The 26,783-nt window shown below is 31.1% G+C and overlaps 1 protein-coding gene across 10 annotated transcripts in view; it reads right to left on the reverse strand.

Moving 5' to 3' along the window:
• Nucleotides 1–26,783, reverse strand: part of LOC129907712 (transcription factor collier) — a 153,594-nt gene that overhangs the window by 97,513 nt on the left and 29,298 nt on the right. The window contains exon 1 of one of the 10 annotated variants that reach the window (XM_055984049.1): nucleotides 5,353–5,453. The exons of 7 other annotated variants lie outside the window; for them this stretch is intronic. The gene's annotated coding sequence lies outside the window, so the exon portion shown is untranslated. Of the gene's footprint in view, nucleotides 1–2,346; nucleotides 2,495–5,104; nucleotides 5,273–5,352; nucleotides 5,454–26,783 lie in introns of those variants that run through there. 2 more of the 10 variants (XM_055984047.1, XM_055984048.1) reach the window with 2 other exon arrangements.

Below are 26,783 nucleotides of genomic sequence, written 5' to 3' on the forward strand. Positions count from 1 at the left end.
AAAGATTCTCTAGGTAATAAAGGAATAAAAATATGAGGGAGTAAGAAACAATCTTCCATAGTTTAACCCATAAATGCAATTTTCTCACAATCTGACTGACTGACAAACACAAAAAAAATATTTTGAAAACAACGGCAACACCTACAATATTTTAAAATACATTTTTAAAAAACCAGAAGCTCATTCTTATCTTTTAAATTCAGATCCACTAAATTTAATTAAGAGTTTTTGAGATAATGGTCCTCAAACTCAGAATTAAAAATAAAATGTTATTAAAAAAATTTAAAATGACTTTTTTCCAAAATTTTTCTGGTAAAATGTGAATTTATTTTTAAAAAATTTTTGGCCATAAATATTATCAGTTATATACTGAAGCAAAAAAGACAATATATATCACACTTTTGAAAAAAATAAAAATTACTTCAATTTTAATGGGTTTTGATAAAAACTGAATTTTTGCATTGAAATAATTGAATTTCTGAAAGATTTTGGCAAATAAGAACTTTAAACTTTTGATATTTAACTTTCAACTTTATATTTAAATGTTGAACTTTAAAAAAAAAATAAGTTAAATTTTTTTTCAAAACTTCTATTAAAAAAAGTTCTTTGAAAATGAAATACTTTTTGATTTTTTTCATAAAGTGTAATACATATTGACATTTTCTTTTATAATTTCAAATCATAATAAATCTGACACGCAAAATTTGAAAAATAAGTGCATTTCATATTACGAAAAAGTTTTAAAAATGCATGTTAAAATTTTTTCAATAATTTTTTTTTTCAAAAATTTGAGTTTACCCTTTCCTCAATTTACTTAATTCTAATTTTACAAATATGAATAAGCTTCTGGCTTTTTAAAAATGTATATTAAAATATTGTAGTTGTTGCCGTTGTGTTCAAATATTTTTTTTTATATTTGAAGTCAATAATAAAAGTCAGAAAATTTCATATATCGCTTGAACGATGGAAGATTGTCCCTCACTCCCATATATTTTTTTCCTTAAATTTCACAATCTTTTGCCATCAATTAATCAATTAATTTATAAAATTCAAGAAAACTTTTGAAAAAAAATTTTTTGTTCACAAAAATCTTCAATTAAATTTAAATAAAATGCACGACTGACGTCGCACGTACTTGCTCTTATGGTAAAAGAAGAATTTATCTTAAAGCTTTTTATGAAATAATGAGGCAAAATTATAATAAGATTTAATTAAACCATTTCCCATTATGTAAAAAAGTACATATTATCTGTTTTTATAATTCATAAAACACCGTTTTTAAAGGTTTTGGTTACAAAATGAAGTATGCTATCTGATTTCTGGTATGAAAAGGAATTTTGAGAAAAAATATTTTGAGAATCGTTAGAGCCATTTTATAAAAAATTAATTTTTTATATGTAAAAACTTTTTAACATTAAAAAAAAGTTGATATGCCATTTTGAAGAAATAATTATTTTACACTTAAAAACAAAATTTCGAATCATTTCAAAAACATGTTTTCAAAAAATTGATTTTTCAAAAAAAAATTTTGAAATATTTTTTAAAAATCCAAAAATGTGTTTTTTTTAAATTTTTTAACATTTTAATATTACGGTTAATTAAACGCTTTAGTATGAAAATTTTAGTCTTGTAAGAGATGTTTTGAAACCAAAAAAACAGTTCTATCGCAGGTACCGTTAGAAAAAAATATTTTTTTTAAATCAAAAGTTGGGTTTTTTTTGTAAAATTATACCCAAATTTTTTATCAAAATCGTTAGAGCCGTTTTCGAGTTATTTGATATAACTTGAACAATTTGTATAGGAGGTGCACTTTCTAAGTGAGATATAAAAAACAAAAAAAAAACAACTTTCAGAATTCTATAAAAATCATCTGTACCAAATTTGAAGAAAATCCGTCCACGCGTTTAGGCTGTGGAAATGTGTACAGATGGACGTACAGACGCACGGACGCACAGACGCATGGACGGAATTGCGAGACCCACTTTTTCGGAATTCTCCATCATCGTAATGTTGGTTTTGATTAAAACCTCAAATTTTTTTTTCGACACGAAACCAATACTTGCCCTATAGAGCAAGTAAGCATCAAAATGGCAACACCGGCAATTTTTAATCTATAGACTAGAGTATTTTTAACTACCGACGACGTTTGAAAAAAAAAAGATCATCAAAATCTAAGCTGTTCGGCCGGGTTCCCTAATATTGGCAATTTTTGAGCTTTAGTTACTCCACTATTAGGTATACGGATATAAGAAACAAGTTTCTTATACAAATATACCTACCCAGTAGTAACAAAAACTTATCCTCGTCTAAATATTCAATCAAAAATTAATTTTATATTTATCATACATTTTTTTTCTATTTTTTCCCGATTTAATTTCTTCAAGGATTATCAATTTACTTTTAAGTGAAATATTATTTCGCAACATTTTTAGTAAAGGTAAACACAGTAGGTATAGATAGAAAGAACACAAACACAACAAATTGAACACAGAACTGATATTCTCTTCAAATGTCAAACTCAAATAACATTTTTGCACAGGTTGCTTTGAATTTTTCTTAAGGGTCTCTTCATATTTTTTTTAGTTTTGTGAATTTTTTTTTTTTATTTCTTACATTCGCACAACCTTACATGTGAACAGGAAAGTTCGTGGTTTGAAAAATGTTTTTCTTATAAACATGTTTCTTATAAACACATAATTCAACATTAAAAAATATGGGAAAGTATACGGTGCTTTTGTTCGAGTTTTTTTTGAGCGAGGTTTTCTTATAAGCGTGTTTCTTATAAGCGATAAATATTGTATTTTTTTTCTGTCCCGATTCGTCTTGACTTTTGAGACCTGTTGTCCCGACATTAATAAAATTTTATCTGGCAGCATTAGCTGGAAATTGACTAATTTAATTAAAGGGAAAGTATGCAGTTTAGGCCGTGTGTGAATTGCGTTAAATAGTTAAATTCGTGTAAAATTTTTGACACTATTCAGGTGAATAAAAAATTTATTGGGCTTAGGGACCTGGTTAAATTTGAGTTAAATTTTTTTTGCAGATGGTTTTGTTTTGTATCATGGCAGAAAAAAGGCAGACAAAATTTTAAACAATAAATTCTTTTTTTGAAATTATTTTGTTCACCTCAATAGTGTCAAAAATTTAACACGGATTTAACTATTTAACGCAATTCACACACGGCCTTACTACAACAAGTGCTGCAAAACTCACCACTTGTGAACATTTGACATTCATCGCTCTCATCCCTTCAAGCAAACAGGTCCGACCTTGGTCCGAATCCGCTCCGCCTGAGGCGGAGCTGAGTCCGACTTCGGATCAGAAACTGGTCCAAAGGCGGCTCAAATTAGTATGGAAATTATAATCACCGCGAAGTCGATTGCAAATGTATTGGTGTGGTGAAAATCTTCATTCCGAGAAAACGGAGCCGAAGGCGGACCTGAGTCGGAGCAGCGAAAACCTACCAGAAAGAGGAATAAAAAAGGGATGACGTTTCGCATTTGCGACCAAAAAAAGAACTAGATTTTTTTTTTTCACTGAAACTGTTTTTTTTTATTTAATTTTGGCAAACGAAATTTTCACAATATATACAATATAAAATAGAATACATTTTTTTCATTTTATTTTATTTGTTGTTGGTGCTGTTGTTGGTGTTTCTTTAGATGCCCAATCGCATGTTTCACCTTCTGCCTTTTTCTTCATCATTAGAGATTACATCTACAACACAAACAGAAACACATCATTTTAATCCAAACACTTTGAGCGATATATACAACATACCTTTTTTTGTTTCCATATTGTTAATAGTTTGATATAATTGTTTATAATTACACTTATATTTTATTAACAACGACACGAGACACGACGCGACTAAACACTTCAACAAAAAATAACAAAATGACGCTTTTGCTCTTGTTGGCTATGTCTGTCTACTTTTTTTCCTTTTCTCAGTTTTCACCACGATTCTCTTAGACCTTGTGTTCATACACAAAAAGTTGCAAGTGTGTGAGTGCAACCCCGCTTTTCTCGGTCGGAGGTCGGACTGTCTTTTCTGGACTCCGTTTTCTTGCTTGAAGGGATAATCTAAAAAAAATTCATATAGATACCTACATTCCCTTTGGAAAGCATTCAAGGCTTTTTTCTTCAATTTTTAAATTCATTTGTTCCAAAAAATATAAGGTGGAGAAGATTCATCGTGTGAATGAGATTCCCGTACATATTGCACTTGATCTACTTCACGTCGTCTTGACGAAAAACTCTCCATTTTTTTTTTCACCACGAAAGTTCACAGAAAGATTCACGGTTGTAAAAGTTGTATGTGTTCACGACTTCCTTCACAAGTCCCAATCGCTCATTTACTGGAAGACTGTCATAACTAAAAAATTAAGTATCGATCTATTTTTGGATGTAAAAAATAAGCTTGTAAAACAAAACTTGTCCTCCTTCTCCGTCAGTTTTTAAAGTTAAGAAATGACTTATGTGTATTTAATCCTATGTGGGCTTGAGGATTAAATACTTAATTCAACAAAGGTCACGAAAGGAATAATTGTTAAGAAAGGACTTTCTGCAGGTTTAAAAATTATTTCCAATAACTTCTGAATTAATAACTGAAAATTCGTGAATTTTTGAGGTATGACAGTATTCAAGTAAATGAGCGATATGTAGATGTACTAGGCTTAAATATAAATTTTATAACTATCACTTACCTATTGCTAAGAAAATAGATTAGATTAGAGCATTTACCCAAAAAAAATTTACTTCACATTTTCAAAATCTGTTCTTATCTAATATTTGTGCCTTGGTCCACCGCATTGAAAATATGACTTAAACTGCACTTACATGGTCAAAGATTGGCTTTGAAATGTGTATTTTTTCAATATGAATAATACGTACCTAATACATTTTACAAATAAACAGTTTTTTTTTAATGGGTTGATTCAGGAGCAATGTGCCAAAAAGCTAGAGCGTGTAGGTTGGGTCGATACAGGAGAAAAATCGAATGGGAACGGGGTCTATTCCCCCTCGTTAAGCGGGAAGGGGCAACTTAAAAAAAATTGACTTTATTTCGAAAAAAAAATTATTAAAAATCAACAGTTACACTTACAAACAACGTGCTATACTTTTTTGTCAAGCCAAACACCTAGTCTTTTGCAAAAATTTTAAATAAAGCCATTTGATGGCACAGTTTTTGTGTGTGAAATAGATAGAACGTTATTTATTTTAACGAAACAACTAAACTCTGGGTCTGCGTACACTCAAATGTCAATTTATGAAATAAAAACAAAAAAACAAATAATGCGAATTAAAAAGAAAAATAAATGTTTGCACTTTATATGTATAAATAAAAATTACATAATATTATTTTATTTTCATAGCCCCATAACGCAAGAAAGGTTTAAAATTTCAATTCACAGCACACAAATTTAATTTTATAGACAGTTCAAATTTTCAAAATAAAAATAAACAAACTTCAGTTGATCTGTCTGGTTTCAAGCTAGAAATGTCGGAAAAAATTCAAAAATGACTGAAAAAAAAAAAAATTGTTTTCTTTTTTAGAACATTTTTAGTACTTTTTTTTAATTTTTGTTTATTATTAAAAAGACAACACGTTTTTTAATTAACGAAACAGATACATTCGCGCACGCTGAAATGTCAATTAAAAAAAAAAAACAACACCAAACTCAATTAAAGCAAAGAAAAAAACATGTTTAATATTTTACAAAAACACATTACATTTTTTTTTTCAATTGCAAACCACAAAAAATATTTATATTCATAATTTTTTAATCCACCACGCACAAAATTAAACCACGATTGTATATTTCTTATAATTTTACAAACAAATTTAAATATTTTATAAATAATCAAATGACAAATAAAAAAAATTCAATTAATATGTCAACTTTCCAGGTAGAAATGTCTAAAAATTTTTAAAATTGAATTAAAAAAGTAAACATACTTTAATTTTTATAACATTTTTATTACTTTTTTTTGTAAATTTTTTGGCTTTTTGCCAATATTGTTTACGCACTCACTCTTTATAAGATTTTGTATTCCAGACATGTCGAACTGCTTTGGGTGCTTTTTTAAAGTTTAAAAAATGTGAAAAAAAGAAGTATCATACGGGCTAAGTACATACTAAAGTAGGTTTTTAAATTCGATGATCTTATTTGTTTTTAAACAAATACAGAAACCAGATCCAAAGATATCTTGTCATTTTCGAGAAATTAATCAAAAACCTAAACTACTTTTTTCTAAGAAACCTCTTAATTTTTTGGTTTTACGTGGCTGGACTTGTTGAATTTATCAATTTATGAAACCTTAAGACTTTAATGAGGATACAACAAAGTGTCAGAGTATTGGATTAACATTGAACTGATCAACTTTTTTCATTGCTTACACCAGAAAAATTACCTGTATCTCGATTATCGTCAAACGTTAGGATAAGGTGGTACAAGAGTGCGCACTTTAGACAAAACACCAAATAAAACAATGACAAACAGAATTTAACTACTCTTTTTTATATTTATTTTTTAGTTTATAATCAAAACAACCTAAAAAAATTGAAACTGGTAACAAAAAAGTATTAATTCATTTGTTATAAACACATTAGGTCATTTGCGCACTCTTATACTATTGTGTAAGAGTGCGCGACTTAGTTTTTAAGAGTCGCAGACAAAACTTTAAATAAACATTGCATGAGAAATATTCTATTAAGTCTTCGACTAATGGTTCCGAAAAAATTTCAGCACATCCTAGTTACTTCCATTAGCCAGTTTAGTGTCAAACTTTTATTTGTTTCCTTTTTGGTAGGAATTGCCTTTTCAAGCTGTTGCAGCCCTTGCTGGTATTTTGAAGTCTTGGATAGAATTGGATCCATTTACTGCTCTTATAACCTGCGTACTCTTATACATCATCACTCTTACACGTTCAGACATATAATCGAAGAATATATATGTATGTATTTTACAATGCACTTTATGACCAATCTTACGTGTTCCTCAAATATATTCTTTTTGTCGACTGTTCAATATCCCGTACTTTGGTTTTTGTTATTAATTGTAGATTAGCTGAAAATTTAATTTATTTGACAAGAAAAATGAGAAAAAAGAGCTAACTAGCACCTCTCTTAACAATCACAGAGCAGATCAAACTCGCTAAGATCTCTCCAGAATAAGTCCATTCAGTCTTATATTCCTTTTCCAATTCGTCGTAAATCGCTTTGCGCACGACATATCGTCGGTGAAGCCAGAAAACTGTGTAACTCCATTTTAGCAAATTTTATAGGAGAGCAAAAAAACAAAATCGTTTTGAAGGCATTTGTATGAGTTTTCATTTTCTAATTTGCTAATAAAATAAAAACTATGAACTTTAAGGGGATTCTAAGTTTAAGGAACGGTAGATATTAGGTTTGTCTAACAGATGGCATTCAAATCTAATTTTCAGAAAATTTGGAGTTACAAACTTTTCTGGTTTCACCGACGATATGCTTGCCGAAAGTTAACGAAGCGCGCATATGCGCATTATGGCTATCACATTAGAATTGCCATTTTGACATAAGCCCATGCGCGCATATTAGTATATATTAGGATGTGTCAAAATACAAATGCAAAGTATGGAATTTTCAAATGTAAAAGCTTTTAAAAGTTGCAAAAGTAAATCCTGCATTTACAATTTTCGTTTTAATTAATATCTTTGACTCGCTCAAAATATAAGAAAAAATCGGAGAAATTTGGTTTTTTAGAGGTTTTTGAAACATATGTTTTTTTTTTTAATTGCGTCATTTGGATACAAAAATATTTTAAGGCTTCCACGAAAGATAATTCCAAGAAAAAACGTTTAATCTTATATATGTTGGAATTGAACACTTGGTGAAAAAGCTGCGAAATAATAAGTGAAGGAAAAAAAAAAACATTTTTTTAATAAAAAACCGTTTTTTTCTTAACAACTTCAACCGATTTGAGCGAGCCAAAGACGAACGATTTTATAATTTTTTTTTACATATTATTAAACCTCAGACCCTAGTACAACTTTTGACTACTATTGCTTTTGAAAATTAGAGTAATTTTTTTTCCATACAAAAGTGACACACCCCAGAGCATATGCCTATTATAGTTGGGCCTTCTGCCTTCATACCATCCTACCCTACCGTTTGGACACCTACCTAACACCTACCCTAACGTTGCTTCACGTAAAATTGATAACGTCAATCTTTTGGGCGATCACGTTTTCACTTCACGGAAGACGAAAATCGTCTAAATGCACACGCAAAAACATTGACGTTTGGACGTTAGCTAAATAGCTCACGTTTTCCATACGTTCATACTTACTCATTTAATGTTTTTTTTTTTTTTTTTATTTTTTCAAGTTTGTGATCAAATGTAATTTGTGTTTGTTTGTTGAAAAATAAACATCACATGGTGGTCAATTTTTGGTAACTCTAAAAAAAATTAAAAGACGATTTTGTCCTTACAAACGAATGTTTTATATTTACAAATGCAGTGCATGCATACAATATAATTTTTTTACAAATAAAACGCACACAAGAAACAAACAAAAATTGTTTTTTTTGCATTTTCCACCACCAAAAAAAATACACATGACAGAAACAAAAAAAAAAAGACTTGTGGCACTCGAGGACTGCCTCGGTTAAGCTATTGCATTGCATTTTTTGTCAACTTATGCAATTATTATTTTTTTACCTACCCTACACAAAACCAATGATCATGTTTTCTATCTACCTATCAATTCATATACCTACAACCACAAGGTAACATTTGATACACACAATCTCATGTCATAAACTTCTCCAGACCATCGACAAACTATACCAAGGCTGGAAACTTTCGTACGTCTTACCCCCCAAAACCCTTTTGTGTATGGTGTTGTCTGTGAATATATGTGAAAGCCACCACGTTGGTAAATGACGTTAACACGCACACATTTATAGATTCATGACATTCACCACACATCCAACATGAACACAACGATAGATTGACGACATTCACCAAACCTCGCAGCTTGTAGGCAAACATCATTCGACCGCTCAGTTTCCAGTCTTGGTATTTTTTGTCTATGCTCCAGACCAAAAAATAAGAAAACACAAGAATACTTTTTCTCTACAATCGCAACTCAACGCCTTAAGGCCCCAACCCATAGTATCCGTTGCGTCCGTTCCGTCAATCCATTTGTTGAAGTTGAAGGATGGGACAGAAAGGGGTGACCCATAGAATACGTCGTATGACGGATTGCTTTTTGACAGCTCACTTCAAATTCCAAGGTGTGTTCGATATTTTATCGCTGAATGTGCACTAAGGAAGTTCTGATCAGAGATCCAAATGAGTATGTTCGAACCTGTTTGAACAATTTCAATTTTTTAAAATGATCGTTCGTGCTCGATCGTTTTCTCTCTATACTCGTAAATCATCTTACTCATAAACAAAAATACTCACAAACAAAACCATACAAATTGTTTGAACTCATGAGTATACTCGATCCTCAATACCCACGAACAAAATTACTCGTAAACAGATTGACTGTTCATAAACACTAGGCTTTACTCGAAATGATCGAAAGTGATTGAAGTGTTCGAACGTGATCGAAAAATCATGAACAGTTTGAACAATGAAAACAACCACTTCCAATTTCTACGTCCTATAGGTACCTGTTGCATATTTTTTTTTTATTTAGGTTTTGAGGGTTGGTTGTTTGCGGTACAACTGTAGTTAATGCAGGTTATTTAAATTTTACAATTGTGGTTTTAGAAAGGGTTATTTAAATAAATAAAGGGTTATTTAAATAAATAGGTATTTAAATAGTTATCTTCTGAGTTCATTTAAAAAAGTAATAGTTTTATAAAAAACAATGGAAGAACAAAGTATTAGCTTAAATCTTAATAATAATATATGTTCTATTTGTGGAAAAAGAAACTGCCGAAGTAAGGTATGGGGGTGGGGGACCTTTGGCGAAATTAAAAATCAAAATGGTGATATTATACCAAACTTTGTGGCATGCAGATCGTTGAAGAATGCAAGAAATTAGTAAAATATATGAAAAAGTCTGCTGCGTGCAATTTACTTAATAAAAAATAAAAAGTGAGTGTAAAACAAGGTGGATATCAAAGTTTGAAATGTGCAAATCTATTCAAGAAAACATGCAAGATATTGTTCACGCACTCCAAGAAAAACAACATATCCATAGGATTCGGGATATTAATACAAATTTGTTGAACGAGATACTTGTGTTCTTACGACCTTTTAAAGACGTTTTTTTAGAGTTACAATCTTCAAAAATTTGTACGGCTCATTTAGTGTTGCCTCATTATAATAATTTATTAAAAACTTGTTCATTGAATATTTTGGAAAATACAAAGTAAAACATTATTTAGTGAATTTGTTTTATCACGAAATTAAAATGTCATTCAAAAGTGGGACATTTTTATATCTCCCGTGCAATAAAATGCAATTATTGTCACCAACTGAAAAGCTTAGAGGATATAATATATGGAGTGCTTGTTCCTATACCTAAAACATTGTAACGCCATATGCATGGATAGGGGTCGCTGCCTTCGTTTTTCAATGCGAGCCCGGTTCCGCAGCTGTAAAAAAAACACGCTTGTTGATGACAGCCATAAAATGAAAATAAAATGGAGGTATGCACTAATCGAAAAACTTAAAGAAACTACAGCCCTCTATAAAAGCTTCAAGGAACTAACAGCACAAGCACTCCATATATTATATCCTCTAAGCTGAAAAGACTGAAATAGGGTAAGGTGGTATAAGAGTGAGCATTTTAGACAAAACACCAAATAAATAACTAAAAGAATTTAACTACTTTTTTCATTATAGCTTTTAGTTTATAATTAAAGCAACGAAAAAACTTAAAACTGGTAACAAAAATGTATTAATTCAATAGTTATAAACAAAATACAACATTAGGTCATTTGCGCACTCTTATACACACTATTGTGTAAGAGTGCGCGCCTTAGTTTGTAAGAGTGCGCAGCTGCGTGCAGGTGTAAGTTTGCACAAAAGTCGCAAATAAAACTGCCTATCTTTAAATAAACAGAGTATTTTTCAACCCATCACTCCTTGCGTGAGGAACAACAAATTTAGTCTTCGATTAATGGTTCCGAAAAAATTTCAATATTTCCTAGTTATTTTCATTCACTTTTTTTTTTGTAAAACTTGTATTTGGTTTCTTTTTGGTTGGAATTGCTTTTTCTAGCTTCTGTTTGCTGGTATATGGACAAATGCCAGTTATTTTGAAGCCTTGGATAGCATTTACTGCTCTTATAACCCGCGCGCTCTTATACATCATCATGGTGCGCACTCTTACACGTTCAAACATGTAATCGAAGAATATATATGTATTTCACAATGAACTTTATGACCAATCTTACGTTTTCCTCAAATGTTTCTTTTTGTCGACTTTTCAATGTCCCATACTTTGTTTATTGTTATTTTTTGTTGTTAAACGGAAAATTTAATTTGTTTGGCAAGAAAAATTGGAAAAAAAACTGCTAAAAAACTTAAACTAAACTAGCACCTCTGTTTACAAACACATTTGCATGAAATTTTGACAGCAGATCAAACTCATTTAGATCTTTCCAAAATAAGTGCATTCAGTCTAATATTCCCTTTCAAACCGAAGAAAATCGCTCTGCGCACTCTTATCAACTGCGCACTCTTATACCATCCTACCCTATATGATTACATAAAGTCAATAGTTCCTGCTACTGCTGCGGCATCTGAAGATATTTTGGACGAACAACCAACAACTAGTTCCAGGGCCAGTTATATTTTCTCGGAATTTATGAATGAAAATACAACAACGAGCGTGAATTCTATTGATATTGAAATAGAAAGATAAATTCAGTTTAATTCGAAAGGCCCTGTGGATATTCTTCAATGGTGGTGTGAAAATAAAGGCCAATTCAAAAACCTTTATGAAGCACATAAAATCTTGAATTGTATTCCCGCAACATCAGCAGCATCAGAACGAGCTTTTTCACAGGCTGGAAATATTATTACAGAGAAACGATCGAGGTTGAACCCAGAAACTGTAAATAATTTGATGATTGCGAATTCAAACTTAAAGATAAATCCAATTGAAATAATTTTTTTTCCATACAAGTGTCATAATTTTTAACTTGATTTAATTTATTCAATTTTTTGTATCTAACATTAAGTTTTAATTAATTTTTCTTTTTTTTCTGTATTTAATTTAATTTTATTCTAATATTTTTTTCTTCATTTCATTATCTTGTCAAATTAATGTAACTTGCTTTTGTGTACCAAACTAATTCTCTTTTTATTTATGCTACAAGAAAAACCACCTCAAACACCTTGAACATTTCCTTTCCAGTTCGAGTAAATTCGATCACATTGATCATAAACATTTTGTTCACGATCATTTTACTCGATTTTACTCGAACAGAAAAATGATCGTTTGAACTCTTTTGAAATGTAGGATTACTTGCGAGTCATCATACTCGTAAACAGGAAAGCTCAAACATATTTGAGTTGTGTTGATTCTGTTTGTTCGAGATCGTTTTTTTTTTCGAGTAAGAACTCGATGTTCGTAGACAATACTCGACTCGTTTGGTTCTCTGGTACACACATACCATACACGTTAAGTGAACCATCCATGTGTGCGGCGTAACAATTTTTCGTTACTATACCCCATTCCCCATGCCAAGGTCTGCCATAAAATCTATGCAATAGCTTAAAAAACAAACAACACAAATAAAAAAAATATCAACGCACCTTCATCTTCCTATTCTTAATGACAGAAATAAACGTAGACGAAACGAATTTCGCTGAGTTACGTGAAGCAAATTGTGGACGATCATGTCCACGATTAAAATTTTAACGATTAACGTTTTGAAAATTACGGAATGACCCCCCTGAGAATTTTTCTTTCTATGTCTGGGATGCCGGATGCCAGACTTGGTACTTAACTTAATTAAATAACATTTTGAAAATTAATTTTTCAAAAACTGTGCCATAAGCTAGATTTATTTAAAATTTTGTAAAAGAATAGGTTTTTAGCTTTACAAAAAGGTATAGCACGTTATAGTAGGTGCAACCGTTGATTTTTAATATTTTTTTTCCAAATAAGGTCAATTTTTTCATAGATTCCCCCTTTCCGCTAAACGGGGAGGGGGGGGAATAGACCCCCATCCCTTACGATTTTTCTTGTCTCAACATAGGGTCAATGTGGGTAAATGTAAACAATTTCATGTCTTTTTTTTCTTTCGACTTAAGATTTTTATATGTTTTCACGGAACAACTTGAATGGTATCTTCAAATGCAAATATGAAATGATGGCAATTCTTCTTTATAAATATAAACAAATATTTCCCAAATTGTTTACATTACTGTCAAATATGGCATGTTTACAAATACCCCACCATGTTTGTGTTTTTTTTACAAATTTGGGGTAAATGTAAACGGTGGTTTAAAATTTAGAATTTCCTCTTTATCATATGGATAACAACTTGAAAAACGTTCAAGATGGTATTTGACAAAAACTTTTTCAAATTCCAATAAAAGTTTTTGTTTTCCTATACTTTGATTCTTTATATAGGCGCCCAATATGCATCCTGAGCAGCTCCGAACGTCAAATTTTTTGTTTTTTTACGTCAAAGACCGATTTTGCAACATCATCCACTGAAAATGATGGTGTTGGCTACTTTAAAATGTGACTCCGCGGCACTTTAGCAATAGAAATTGACTTAAAATACGTTATTTTTATTAAAACCAATAATTTCAGCAAAAATATATGTTTATATTTACCCCCAGAATACGTTGTTTACATTTACCCATTATGAAAAATATTCTGGGGTAAATGTAAACACATACCAATCGACATAAATGTCTTGTATTTTAAAATTTGCTTGTATCACATAGAATCTACATCAAAATTAAAAACAAAAAAGTATTTGCAAATTATACTGACTTAATTGAATCTGCAAAAATATTTAATTTTTCTGAAAGACTAACGACTTGTTTGGCACTTTAAAAAATTATCTTTCACGGAAAATACGCTCGCCGAATGAATTCTCTCTTGACAGCAATGAGCTTGACGTATAAGTTAAAGGATATATGCGTCCGCGATTTGTACTTATGTATGCATCAAAGAGATTTAACTGAAGCTTGTTATGAGCCATGTTTTCATTTACCCCTGTTTACATTTACCCACATTGACCCTACGTGCCCTAGCTTTTTGGCACATTCCTCCTGAATCACCATATATGTATGTTTAGAGATACCACTTTACGTAAGAACTTATCAATATAGGCGTGTTATTTTGGCAAAGTTATCCGTAGTATGATTTCACAAATATTAATACTGAACAAAAATGTATGTATATGCAGGCAAGAGAAAGCTACAGTGACTTCCTACTATTGTTTTTGGGAGCTACGTGTTATGTTTGTAATGCATGTAAAAGCCAACTGCGGATACGGATAGCAATGCCAAAAAAACACAGCTAATGCATTTATTTCTACCTACAGTATTTCAATCAAGCGTATGTATTATGTTAAAAAGAAATGTTCACATATGTGATAAACAAGAAAAAAGGAACCCAGCATTATAACCACAAATTTCGTAAGATTCCCTCCTTCTCAATGGACATCAATAGAGACCAAAAGGTGGTACGTCTACCGCCGCGCCGCGTTAGTTTTCCACCCCAATTTAAATGTAATTATTGAACCCGTTTTTCTTTTTTTTTGTTAAGGGAGGTAATCTAATACTTAGGTACACTCATCTGTAATTACAATTTATCTTTTCAGAATACAAGCGATGAAAGTAAAATATTAAAATGGCTCGCATAAAAACGTCATTTCATTTTTTTTTCGGAATCTGTGCTTTATGCTAGAAGGCCCTCGCGAAGCCTCTTGAAAAGGGCAAAATATGGACCTAATACGATGTTCTTTAGGGCTGATATTTTGTATATCTATTCTGTTTACTGTATAAACAGCAAGGGCACCCATATGTGCAATTTTATCTCCGTATCTCATCCAACCATATAAAAAGATAATAGGAAATTAATTTTTGAGCCAGAAGTGGTAGCAGTTGTTTTTCTTTAGAAGGGATCAGTTAACACAAAAAATATTTAACTACCCAAAGCAATTTATAGGACATGCAGTCACATATTCACATTCACCCCAGCAAACAATTATTATTGCAACCCTCTACTAAAATCATTGAAAATATAAAAGAAATGTTAATACATTTTGACATTTGAAGGAATACTAATGTACCATCCATATTTCAAGAACTTTACCTGCTTACTGCAGGTAATTGGAATTGATTGTACCTACGCTATGAACTTGTAACTTTATGCATTTTGAATTTTTTTTATGTTATTATAAAATTTTAAAAGTATGTCCAAAAAATTCAAGTAGATATACATTTTAGTAAGCCAATCTTAAGATGTTTTTTATATGACTTATTGAACAAATTATGGAAGCTTTTTTGAATAGCAGATCATTAATTAAAACGGCAGCTCTTTATGGTAGATGAAAAGATTCCTTATCGCTTGAAATTTAATTTAGGGAGTTTTGGAAAATTAAACATTAGCGGCCGTACCTATTCATAAATTGTGCTACTTTAGACAACTGTTTAAATTTAGAAAATGTGTTCCAAATCCCTATTTATTGTTGTCTGTTTATTTTTTGTCTTGTTTATAGATGTCAAACTTAGACAAGCACATTTCCCACAATTTGAAAAAAAGTTATACAGTGTCTGAGTAGACATAAATCTAATGAATACAATTGCATTTGAATTTAAACATTGACAAAACAACTCCGAAAGCTTTCTTTACCTGCTGCGAATTACTTAAATTCACTATTCTCATTCTTTTTTAACTTTTTCTTCCTTTAAGGCCATATTATTCACTAGTTTAAAATAAAACTGGATGTACAGATATACAAAAAAAAATCCAAATCCACAATATTCTCTACTTAAATCCAATCTTATTTAATCCAAACAAATGTAAACTGCTCTCTGGAGGTCTGTTTAACTTTATAAATCCAGATGTAAAATTGATTTTCAGTGTTAAGTTGTTTTGTCAAGTTTGTATTTTGAAAAGGAAAAATAAAGATAAATGCAACAATTATGTATAATTATGTATATAAAAAATTCACTCATTTAAGACGCAGGCCGACCCCACGCATGGGTACAAAATTTTGCCTGTTGAAATCTTAAAATGCATGTTAAAATGTTGACATTAACTGTTTTCCTACATACACAAAATAAAAATCAAATAGCCACCAACACCACGACAACACATATGCTTTTTTTCGTTCAAAAAGCTTGAAAAAAGCATTAATCCTGAAAGCTCTTTCAGAAATATAATAGAAAAAGGAGTAGTTTATGAAGGAAGTTTACAAATGGTAACTCTTATGTATTGTGAATACTTTTAATAAACAGCTTTTATGATTAAGTTTCATTCTGCCACAGATCGTGAGGCAGATCGGTCATAGGAGGATGTACTTCGCTTAATAAAGAAATAACAACAACAATGCCATGGCGCGTCTGTGGTGTTCTTGTGTGTTTCAGGGGCGTAAATTGCTTTTTAGCAATCGTTAGGTCCCATTGTTTTTGAAAAAGCTCTCCCATAAGGCCTGTACTCAGGGTTGCCAACCCGTTCAGTCAAAATTATTGAAAAAAAATTATGCCTTTTCAAATAAATTATGCCTCAATTTAAATTTCTTAGTTTATGCTTAAAAATTATATACAAAAAGTACACAAGTACACAAAACGAAATGTTTATTTAATCAGTTTATACATTAAGGGCCAATTTTTCAATAGTCAGATAAACCTCAGATAGAGATTACTCCTAGGAATAAAATTTTTTATATTGAAATTTATTCTTCTGATAGTCTAACTGACGATTGAAAAGGCAACTTATTTGTCACGTAACGGAAACTTTTTTTCTTTGAAAAGAATATTTCAAGACGTTGCTTCATATAATTGGAAGAAATTAGCGGCCAATTTTTTTCACCAATAAAAAATATTAGCCTATTTGCAAGCCTATTTGCAGCAACAAAATTAGATTCTTTTCTAGTAAAAGTGATTAGTGTGAACAAAATTCTTCGAAAAATTAAACACTACCAAGAGATGGTAAAAACAAATTCTGTATATAAAATTTCGAACAACCTTTATTTAAAAGATATAGAAAATATAAATTTTTAGTCTTTTTATCAAAATATTTAAAAAATATAAGAAAGTTTTGAAATATAAATCAAGAGTAGAAAGGAAAAAATTATGCCTTTTTGGCAAAAAATAAGCCTCAATGCCTTAGCTTATAAGATTATGCCTAAAAGGCATAATTATGCCTCAGTTGGCATCGCTGCCTGTACTGCCAATTTTTATCGGACAGAGTATAAATGCTTGCGAAATCTAAGCGTGGATTTGCAAACAAAAATCTCAGAAAGACATGCAATAATAAAATGAACAACAAAAACAAAACAGAAAAAATTAAACACAATTAATATCAATTATTTGTGTGCAAAAAGCAACTGCGTAGGTATACAATGGGGGGGAGGTCACGGGGTCATGACCCCCCCCCCCCCCCAAGAATTCAGAACTTAAAAAAGAAATTGTTATGTGATACTGAAAGCTCTTGAGTAAGATGATTTTCAAAATGTTGAAGTTTTAGAACATGAACGAAAATTAAAAGTTAAAAAAATTTTTGGTATTCAAACAAACTATTTTACCATATTTTGGGGATGTGGTAATATTTTTAGAGAACGCTATGCTGGATAAGGATTATTTTCATTCGTTCGATAATATTAGTTGCGCTGTGCTGTAGAATTGTATTAATTTAAAATCCGAATAAGAATTATCTTCACAGCTTTTGAAAAGAAATTAAATTGTGTAGGTACACAAAAATCATCTCTTAAGGGCAAGTCACTGCTTACCAGCAAATAAAAGAAGCAGGTATATCTAAAAAGCAATCTTTTATTTTTTGTTCATGATTATATGATGAAGTGAATAAAATATGTATTAAATAGGAAAGCTTTCTGTGGCCTCCTTGCTGTGGTGGAGGTCAATTCTATTGATAACATTTGTTATCGGCAAAATTTCAAAGAAGGATATCATTTCTCAAATCTTTTAAGTTTTTTGCAATGTTCCAGTTCAATACATTCGTCTAATCAAATTTTGTGAATTTTGTTTGCTTACAGAAAATAACAGTATTTTGTACTAGATTAGCTAACTCTGTTACATTTTTTGAAACAACAATCGATTTGCTAATCATCAATGGCAAACTGATAACACTGTGCAAGTTTTTTGAAAAAAATTTTTGAAACAGGTCCGCGATTAACTGTTTCGCTCTATTTTGGATCCGAGAAATCAATTGGCGTCATTAGTTTTTCGATTTATCGGTACGACTTCGAACGAAATTTTTTTTGAAAGTTTTTTCAATTATTTTGAGAATTTTCCACTGTTTTTAGTCATTTTTCAACCAAAAACAATATTTATGTTGCTAATTATTCTGCTCAAATGTTATTTGCTACCAGTAGAAAGACATTATAAACAATTTTGAACAATTTATTTGAAAGTTTTGTGATTTTGTTTTAATTTTTTTTTTTTAAATCGAAATTTTTTACATTGTATCGTTTTTTCGCTGTTTTTGTTCTCTTTTGCACAAATACATTGCATGTTTTCCATTAAAAATTAATTTAACTGTTAATTTAGTGTTGGTTAAAGTATGACAGTCTATCGATAGCATCGATAACAAAAGAATATCGAATATATCGATACTTCACAAAACTATCGATAGTTTCAATACTTCCAAATTATTTTACCACAAGGCTACCGATATTATCGATAGTTTTTTCTTAAAACTATCGATACAATCGATAATGGAAACTATCGATACAATCGGTAATGGAAACTATCGATACAATCGATAATGGAAACTATCGATATAATCGATAATGGAAACTATCGATACAATCGATAATGGAAACTATCGATACAATCGATAATGGAAACTATCGATATCTACCAAACACTATTATGTTAATTCGTTGTTTACATCCAATGGCAAACGAAAACTAAACTTGTAGTTCAAATTGTGTTTAATTAATTTCGAAGCTATTTTTTTTTTAATGAGAAATTGTACGAGTGGTTTTAATACTTTGATACAATTTGTATTGAATTCGTTGAAAGTGCGCTCCATTGAAAATCGCTAGTACTCTACTTGTAGTACTTTGCCACCTCCCAAAGGAACAGGGCTATTAAGCAATAGATCATAAGTGCAGATGATAGTTCTGCTTATTTCTTTTGACTATTGGACTGTTGTAGAATGTAGTTTAAGTCTCCTGATGCAGCAACAGCTGCCGAGAATTTTAAGTGGGAAGCTGTCGATAAGAAAGCCCTGGTATTTAACTTCATACGTAAAAAACAGAATTTATTCACTATTTACATTAAGCATTCAGCCAATTTTGAATTAGAACTCTCAGGGAAATAATGTGTTCGGGGGAAGGGCTGCCAATCAAAAAATTACATGATATCCTTTGATTTTCTTTTTTATTTTGTTCCCTCTTTGTTAATAATGATAAAAAGCGAATATGGAACAAAACTTCTGGAAGCTTTCTGATTGGGTGAGGACCCCTTCTCCTAGTGGTAGCAATTAAAAGTAGAGACTAGTTGCATATTTTCGAGCAATTGAAGGTTAAAGTGTTGGCAGCAAAGTGAAAAAAAAACTGAGCAATAGCGAGTGTTCTATCAGTCAAGGTAAATAGGATGAAAACAGTTGATTGGGAAAGAAGAGATGGGGAGTAACGATTGACTGCTACAAATAAATATATATATTCATATAATTGCAACAATCAATCGTTAAAAAATAGGTATCATTCAATCAAAATCTAGAAAATAATTATTGAGAAAATTTTAATAGGTCTAAAATGTTATGAATGTGTATGGGTTCCCATTCCCATACACATTCAAGAATAAGAAAGAAGGAATCTTTTAAAATGAATTACCATATCTGTAACAATTTCGATTCAATTTTAATGATTTATTTGAAAACCGAAAAAGCTTTTTGTGAAAAATCAAGGGGCACGGTGGTGTAGTGCTCAGCCAAGCTCTCTAGCAACTTTGGCGCTACATCCTTATTTACAGTACAGGAAACAACTCAGGCCATTTTTGACCCCCCTCTTACTTCTATACCATAGATTCCAGAAATTTCAAACTCGCTTCATTTTGATACAAATTTCATAACTAATACAAATTTAAGCATATGTAATTTTAACGTAGGAGAACTTGACTCTTTTTTTTATTATGTTTTCGTTGTGATGATACTTAGTGAAAACAATGAATAGTTTTTAAAATTATATCCTTTTCAATTCATGTTCTAATTGGGCCACATTCAGACCATTATTCATATTCAAACACCAGGACAACTTATCTGAACGGGAGCAGCGCAGGTTGGCCAAGTCATATACCTACATATATTTGAATTGCCAATGAATAAGATGAATTCCAATGAGTGTTTCCGATTATTTTCATTCATATTTTTTTTTGCAACACGTAGATAGATAGGTATATTTACTTTGTAATAAAGAAATGCCTCTTATCTCAAGAAAACTATTATAATCAGGGCAGATATAAGGCTTGCGATTTCCTCTCAGGTTCTCGACTGAGCATTCTACACGCGTACGTTCATTGGGAGTTTATCGGGAGTGTGCATCGTATCTGATAACTTAGGACACACGTCGCACCATCCGCCGATCAACCTATTACTTACCCCAAATTCTCTACAGTTCTACACAATCAAAGAACACCCTTGTAACAGGAAGCCTGCAATTATATTTCCTTTTATTGTTTCAGACTCGACTTGTGATGAAAATGGATTTAAAATCTGTCAAAAATCGAAACCACTGAACATTGCTAAGGTATCTTATAGCTTAAATAAAATGGGGTAAGGCTTTCGCAAATAATATTGTAAAGCGAACTCTTAACCATAATTTATTTTTCTTTACTAGCTAATGTTTCCCCTTATTATATCAATGCATTATTATTGATATTAACATTAGGTAGGTACATTATGTTGGTATTGTTGTTTTTGAGCTGCTACAATAACTTTTACGGCACACAAAACAGGCACTCGACAGTCTGAAATGCCCAGAAGGGTAGATTCAACGCACATAGAAAATTTAAGTGTGGCTAAAAAAGAACAATTGATCAAGGAATCGGATTACAAGAGCTCTCTGATCCTTGAAGGGTTTATCACAGAATATTTTTGGTGTGCCTTTTATAAATGTTTTTCCATGATGTAGATGATTGCCTCACTAGAGGTGTTTTTTTTTTTATTTATTTCTTTGATTATCATGATTTAAAATGCAAAATAGGAGGAACTTTTTCTTTATTTTTTCAATCACCTTTTGTATGTAAATCATTTTTGCAAAGATTACAGTTTGTTCGTAATATATTTAATAATAAATAGGTACGTTTTTAAAGCGAGAAGCAAAATTAAAATTTATTTTCACAAAACAAATCGAAATAGCAATTTCAAAATCTATCTTTATCTATTCAGTGTTTATAAAGATTTGCAGTTTATTGGGTTAGATAATTTCTGAATTACATTTCTTATTTTTTAATTTTTGTATTTTTACTATGCATTGTTGAAGAATCACACTGAAAAAGGTAGGTATCGAAACTCAAATAACTTCTTTGTAAGGTTACCGCTTTCTCATATAAATTGCCATCATCAGTGCCAGATTAGCCTCAAGGCAAACTAGGCAGCTGCCTAGGGGCCCCACTTCAGCTAGGGCCCCTCACCCTGACAACGAACAAACAAAATTTCTTGGAAAAGTACCTTCAATAAAAAACAGCATTTGTGAAGCAGTAGTCGTGTTTGTTTGGCTTTTATTCTTATCAGAACTCATTGTTTAATTTAAAAAATCAAAGACCGACTTTGTTAATTTGTTTTGTTTGTTTTTTTTTTTTGCATTTATTGTCACTTTTTTAACACAAAATGCTTTCTCATTTCTTCTCACACATTTCACCTATTAGAAAGGAAAAACCAATTTATTTTTCCAGGAATGTGATGAGAACTCAATTTTAACAAAATATTTCCTAAAATTTCCCTTTAACAGATTTACTCCAGTCAAAGCGTCATTTGACCTTGCGCACAGAGGCACTGTCAGTTTTTATTTCATGGATCGATAGGGGTATATTTAAAAGGCTTAAACCCAATTTCTCACCACCTGATCATTCTTTTTAGCGGAGTTATTCACAAAAATGCATTTTTGGGATATTTTACTTCCAAGCTAATATCTTTGCTCCAGTATGTCGTAGATCAAAAAATGAACATACATTCCTTCCTTATAATATTTTCTATCGTTGTGTGTAGTTTTATTGTATTGAAGTAAGTTACTACAAAATGCCAGCCAGTTAAAGTCAAATTCTAGTTGTTGAAAAACACATTTTCGTTTTTATTTCGAAAAAAGCTTGTATTATGGTCAACATTTTTCTAACCTATTTTGTAGTCCTCTTTCCTGCATTTTACAAAAAAAATCAACTCTTTATCACCAAAGATAACCGAGCAATTGATAAATGAACGCACAAAAAACCGTTGCGAAAATACCCAAAAATATCGTTTTTTGGGAATAACTCGGCTTCAGAATGTCCTACGACAGAAAATAAAGCTATTAATTGTTCGTTACAACATTTTCTATCTATTCGGTGCACATTCTTTTTGTTGAAAGTCAAAGACGTTTTTTTGTTTATCAAACTCTTGCCTTATTATTTTTTCAAACGGTGCTAGTATTGGCAACAAAATAAAATACTATTAATTATCTTTAAACTATCTACAATTTAAAAAAAAATTAGCTCTCTCAACAACTAGAATTTGACTCTAACTGGCTGCCATTTTTATAGTAACTCACTTCAATACAATGAAATTACACAGAACGATAGAAAATATTAGAAGGAAGAGAATGTACATATGTTCATTTTTTGATCTACGACAGACTGGAGCAAAGATATTAGCTTGGAAGTAAAATATCCCAAAAAATGCATGTTTGTGAATAACTCCGCTAAAAAGAATGATCAGGTGGTGAGAAATTGGGTTTAAGCTTTTTAAATATACGCCTATCGTATCGATCCATGAAATAAAAACTGAAAGTGCCTCTGTGCGCAAGGTTAGGCCCTTTTTTCCGACGCTTTGACTGGAGTTATTGGTAAAACCAAAAATATTTAAGGGCCTCATAAAATTTAAGAAGATTTTTGATAAGAGTGGTTTTAGTTTTTCTTTATGGAATTGGACATTAACCATTTTTTATTGAAACTACATATAGTACAGAGAAGCTGACATAAATCTCTTTTTAAGTTGGACTTTTGGAAAAATGGTTGTTTGAGCAAGAGAAATATTTATGATTACGATTTAGTTTCGAATGTTAATGTGCAAGTTCCTACAAGTTTAAAATTATCATCGATTAAATTTTGCTGTTTTGCTTGACAGTTGTTTTTGATTGACCGTTTTGTGATTTTTGAATATATATATCTGGGCAACAGGGCTGCCACCTTACTCCTTTAACAGTATATCTTTTAAAAATTTTAATAGTACCTAACCAAAGTTTGATTGCTGTCCATTTCAAAATTTTAAGTAGGTACTGAGTGAACTCACACTAAATGTATTCACTGAAAAATTCAAATACAGCCCTATCGTGAATTTTACGTGACCAATATTCCAAACGAAAAGTTGTTCATGTTCGGGAAACTTGCCGTATTTTTTACTCTTTTTCAGGTAATTTGAGAAATTATCGACATCTTTTTGCTCAGTTTTATTTTGGCTAATGGTGAAAAGTGAAACTCGCAATACCCGTTAAAATTTCGGACAAACAAAATTATGGAAATGACGTGAAACCGAAGATAGAGCTGTTTTGTTTTTTTTTTTTTTACTGTTGAGCTAATTTTTTAACTTGTTTGTAGTAAAATATATTTCTGTGATTTGAATGTTGTTTGTTTATTTAAAAATCTACTGCGGTATATTGCAATCCATGGTATAAAAAGAGAAGGTATGATCATTAGAAAAAAACTCTGTATCGAGAACTATCAAAACTTCAAAATGGCTACTTAAGGTTTTGACAGCTGCCCATTGAAATTGTTGTTGTAAACAAATTTGTCTTGGAAATTGTTGTTGCTTTTGACTTTACCAAATTAAACGTCAAAACCTTATTACCACCCCATTTTGTAAGATGGCGGTTCTAATGATCATACCTTGTCTTTTAATACCATGATTGCAATCTACTGCGCTTTTCCTTGAAATATACTGCGCTCAATTTTTTTTGGAGTGGAAGCGCTGCCCATCATATTTTACTATTATTGAGCTGAGTTTTGTTATCTTAAAACAAAATGGAGAAAAATGAATCCAGTAATTTAAACCTTACGTTTTGCCTTTTTTTCAACGGCATATTTTGTATTTTTCACAAAGGAAAGCGAAGAATAGGGAGAAAAAATTGTGAGCTAAAATTAAGAGTTATCTAAGTAGGTCCCACCTACCTACCTAGGTCCCAAGCTTAAACGAACAAACACTATGAAACTTCAACTCATTGATTCCTGGCACACTCTTAACATATTAACGAACTGGCCCAGCGCCCAGAGGTAAGCGTGCGCCTGCGCAGTCAGTGCACACTAGGTTTCAAGCTGAATCCCAAAGAAAGGAAAGTTTTCATTTCAAATAAAATTAATTCATCCTACCGTCAACGGCGTATACAGGGGGGGAGGGGGTCACGGGGTCATGATATTTGAATTTTGTAATCCCCTCGTCTTAAAAGAACAACAAAAATCGCGTACAATTTTAAAACAAAATTTAAAAAAAATTGTATTTTCAAATGCAATTTGTATTTTCAAATGCAATTTTTTTTGAAAAACCTTGCGATTCGTTTGTCTGGAGGTTAGAAAGACAATTAATTCTAAAGTTACCAGTGTTATTAAATTAAAAAGATTTTTATTTTAACTTGTAAAATAATTCTGGAGTCTGGACTATCGGAAAACAATGCAGAGTTGTTTGAAGGCAAATTATTCAATCGAAGTACTTGTACATTACACTGTATTTTAATATTTTAAGGACAGGATGGTCTTAATTGGTGAAGACTTAAGGCTAAACAAAAGCAAAGGAATCACACAACGTTTTTGTTTGGTTATTCTTAGAACTCTTCGGAACTGTTGGATTCGAAATGCAAAACGAACAAATTTTAATATCAAAACTTTTGTAAAAAAAATTTGGCATCACTTTGGCGGATGTTTGATCATTCATGTAAACTTCTTAATGAAATAAGGTCAGGAAGGGTTAGGAAAACAAATTTAAAAAAAATTAGGGCATTTTTTTCCTGATTTGGAACCAATCTAGGGGGCGCGTCCCCAATTTTTTTTTTCCTAAGGCAAAAATTATGTTAAAATTATGTATGTACGTAGTTACTCTTATGGTTTGTTTTTATTATTTACATGCAACAACTCCAAGTGATAATAACTACATATATTCAATACAATAAATAGACTTCAATTCATAAAAATTTTTACACGTTAAAAACTTTTCGTAAGCTGACCACATTCACCCACTACGTCTACCCAATATGAAAATATGAAAAGCAAACCGATCTTTCAGATACTGCTTCATCAGAGACTGGTATCTGATGGATGCTGAACTCATTTGGTTAATGAATGCATTTATAATGATTTGTTTGTTATTTATTTTTTTTGTCTTTATTATTTCATAGGCGAGTATTAACAGTGTGCGGTTCTCTTGCTGATGCGAGTTGTGATACGTGGCGTTAATTGCAATGTTTTCCCCTTGGGTGATTCATTATTGTTTTTCGACGAATTCAGTTGGTTACCTATTTCTCTTTAAGTCTCGATGGTTCTGACCACTTAAATGCATGAATTCAAAATTTAAAGCTCATAGAGTTTAAACAACGCTAAATCAACGATACCATATTTTAAGGATATTAGATAACGATGTTTTTGTGTGTCCAGTGGACATAATATTAAAACGACAAAAAAAAGTGGTGAATAGTGTACAACACACATTGATAGGATATTGGAATGATAATATTTTAAAGTTTTTAACAACAGTTCATTGTAATTTATTTAATTTTAAAAATGTATGGATTATGACAGTAGGTTCTTCTATATGTTGCTATTTAAATTTTTCTGAGCTTTGGGGAAAATTCAAAGATTATGCAACATTTAATTCTTGTTTGTGCAAAAAATAAATCTTCTTACTCTTGAATTTGTCTTCTGACATAAATTAAATTAAAAAAAAAAAACAATAAATTTATAAAACAGTTAAATATATTGGCTTGCAAAAAAGTATATCCGTTGCGACACAGTTACCTACTTCATTTTTCCCCATTTGTGTAGTATTTGTAATTAATTTTAGGTTTTATATGTGAAGCTTTGCATGTCTGGTCTCATAACCTGAAAGGGGCAGAGCTATTCACAGTGCGTTATTTCAATAATCGAACGTTCTTAATTCATCATAGTTATTCTGCTATCTCAGGAAAACGATTAGATGTAAAACACCATAAGGCAGTCTATATATATAAAGGAGCCGGAAAATGCTTTAATTCAACACCCACAAAATCTGGAGTTAGAGGCAAAAAACGGCTTTTTGAAGCTTCAAAAAAAAATTAGTTTCGTCAAATTTTCGCTCATTTTAGTTTTGGAAAGAAGACATTCATGCCTATTAGTGAATTCGCTCCCGGTGAGTTGACTGGATTCGCGGTAGATTCGCATTCGCGATATTTTGTTATTAGTGAA

The sequence above is a fragment of the Episyrphus balteatus genome, chromosome 1 (genome assembly GCF_945859705.1).
Source record: "Episyrphus balteatus chromosome 1, idEpiBalt1.1, whole genome shotgun sequence".
NCBI lineage: Eukaryota > Metazoa > Arthropoda > Insecta > Diptera > Syrphidae > Episyrphus > Episyrphus balteatus.